The sequence below is a fragment of the Megascapheus bottae genome, chromosome X (assembly GCF_031878675.1).
Source record: "Megascapheus bottae isolate mThoBot1 chromosome X, mThoBot2.hap1, whole genome shotgun sequence".
In the NCBI taxonomy this organism is placed as follows: Eukaryota; Metazoa; Chordata; class Mammalia; order Rodentia; family Geomyidae; genus Megascapheus; species Megascapheus bottae.
The window spans coordinates 30,890,643-30,893,239 of NC_143547.1; the positions used below are offsets into that span (position 1 = coordinate 30,890,643).

General features: G+C 48.1%; 1 pseudogene; it reads right to left on the reverse strand.

The window, feature by feature from the left end:
* Positions 1-361: 361 nt before the first annotated feature.
* On the reverse strand, positions 362-2,317 carry LOC150040745 (casein kinase I pseudogene; annotated as a pseudogene).
* Positions 2,318-2,597: the final 280 nt, after the last annotated feature.

Genomic DNA, 2,597 nt, shown 5'->3' on the forward strand with positions numbered 1-2,597 from the left:
AGCCAAAAATCTGAAGAATCATTTTTCTTCTTCAGTGGTGTTGCAGCTCTATAAGGAAAGTCCAAGCTCAAGAGTTGTGTTTTTTTTTAACTTTTGAAAATCTCTCTCTTCCCACCCCCAACCTTTACCTTCCTTAATAGCCCAGACACAGTTTAGTCACCTTAATTTCTGATGTGGGTCATTTCTATCTCAAGTTTACCATAAACTGGAGGCTAGCGAGTCAGAAAATTCCGGGAACATAATAGGAAACAAGCAGCTCAGGAAAATGAACCCATAAGGCTACAAATACAAATTCTTTACCCTTGACCATTGCATGAATTTTATAATCTTAAGTAGCAAAACAAAGACTCTGAACATTGAATTAAAGGTAAACGTCACAAACTTGGTTTTATTTAACAACACAGCTAACATTCAAAATGACAGCAGCTACAACTTAGGATGCAGCATCACTAACGCAGCCTAGAGCCAGTTTATACTGAGTTCTTTACACAAAGGAAACGGTTGTCCATAGCCACTGGCTAGTGTCCATATGAACTAAACTTTGAAGATTTGAGGAAAAACAACTGCTGCTCCAATCTTCTACTCTGCTGCTTTTGCTCATCAGTTCATGCTTACACACCGTTGGGAGTTTGGCCCTTCTGCCCCTGCCCACTGGATGAGGCTGCTGGCTGTGCTGCTTTCTGCTTTATCATTGTCCAATCAAACGTGTAGTCATATTGCAGATTGAGGGTCCTGAAGAGGATCCGAAATAGCTGCCTCAGGTACATGTAATCCGGGGCTTCCTCAAAGCGCAGACCACGGCAATAGTTTAAGTACATGGCGAATTCTACAGGAAATCCTTTACATAAAACTTCAACAGGGGTAGACATTTTCTTTTCACTGATCTTCTCATACTTCTGTTTCTTTGTTGTAGCTTTTAGTCCTTGCCATGGCAGGCTTGTTCTATTAAAATACATCAGGACATATCCTAATGATTCCATATCATCTCGGCGACTCTGCTCAATACCAAGGTGTGCATTGATGCTGGCATACTGGGCAGTGCCCGTAAGGTTTTTATCTTCTCTGTATGGGATGTGTTGTCTTGTCTTGTTATCTCTATACTTTTTGGCCAAACCGAAATCAATTAGGAACAGCTGGTTTAACCGTGAGAAAGATGGGTATTGAGAACTATGCTGTGTTGTGCTTTTCTTCTTCCCCACTGGGGATTCTAAACACTTTCGGTGGTGACGCCCAATACCCATGAGGAAGTTACCTGGCTTAATATCTCTGTGAATAAAATTTTTTGTATGCAAATACTCAATTCTACTAATCATCTGGTCAGCTAATAGAAGCACTGTTTTCATCGTGAATCGCCTTGAGCAGAAATTGAAAAGATCCTCAAGGTTGGGGCCCAGAAGATCCATAACTAGTACATTGTACTCTTTTTCCTGGCCATACCAGCGTATGTGGGGGATACCAACCCCACCTTGAAGAATCTTATACAGCTTACTTTCATAGAGTAGCAGGGGGTGTTTGGCTTTCTGAGATTCTAACTTTACTGCCACTTCCTCGCCATTGGTAACGTTCACTGCCAGGTAAATGTCCCCAAAAGAGCCAGCCCCTATCTTCCGCACTAATTTGTATTTCCCGCCTGCTATAAGTTTGCCCTTTACGGTACTGCTGCTGCTGCTGCTGCTCGCCATATTGAAACCCAAAGATGGACGCTGGGGCTAAGCAACGATACCTTTAGGGGGCTGATGGAACTTTCTGGGGGGGCGGGGTTTGTCCTTCTGGCAAAGCTGAGGAGGGCGGCAGGAGAAAGTAGGTCTTTGTTGGTGTCACGGACACGGACACGGACCCAGACCCGGACCCGGACCCGGACCCGAACCTGAGGAGAACCCAGTCACCTCCGCTCAGTCAGGTTTCCTCCGGTCTCGCTCTGGGTCTCGCGCTGGGTCTCTCTCTGGGTCTCGCTCTCGCTCTCGCTCTCGCTCTCGGTTCAGTCAGGCCGCACAGTCTGTGAGAAGTGGTCCCGGTCGCTAGGGCTCGGCCTTTGCTTAGGCCGCTGCCCCAGGCTCGATTTCACCGCGAAGTCGCGGGCTGGAAACCGGACACGGTGAGTTTTGGTGGCGGTAACACTTGCCACCACTGCGGCCGGCTTGGGCCCCGAAGGACCCAAGTCACTCCGCCGAGGCCTTCATCTTTTTCTCCGGCTTCAGCCACCACAGAAACGCTCCCAGACCCTGGGAGCAGCTTCTTCAGGGCGCGCGAACTCGTTTCCTCAACTGAGCTCGCGCACCCAAGGACCTTCCCGCGGCCCAGATAAAGCGAAGCCCTCTGGTCACGTGCTAGTAAACGTTCCATTCCCTGGTTAAGGCTTTTGAAAGCTGAACTGCTATTGGTGGAGACGCAGTAAGGTAGGGGCGGGGTAAGGGGAAGGTGGGGCGGTTGCTGGGGGGAAATGTTCTCCTCTGTTGGGGGTGGGGCGAGGAGGCACTTCTTGTCTCTGACTCACAGAACTCTCCGGTACTGGATTGTGACGGTATTCCATCACTCTGTACGGGTTAAAATTCATAAAAGTAAGGGGAAAGGGGAAAGATATTGAGAGGAGGGTGGGT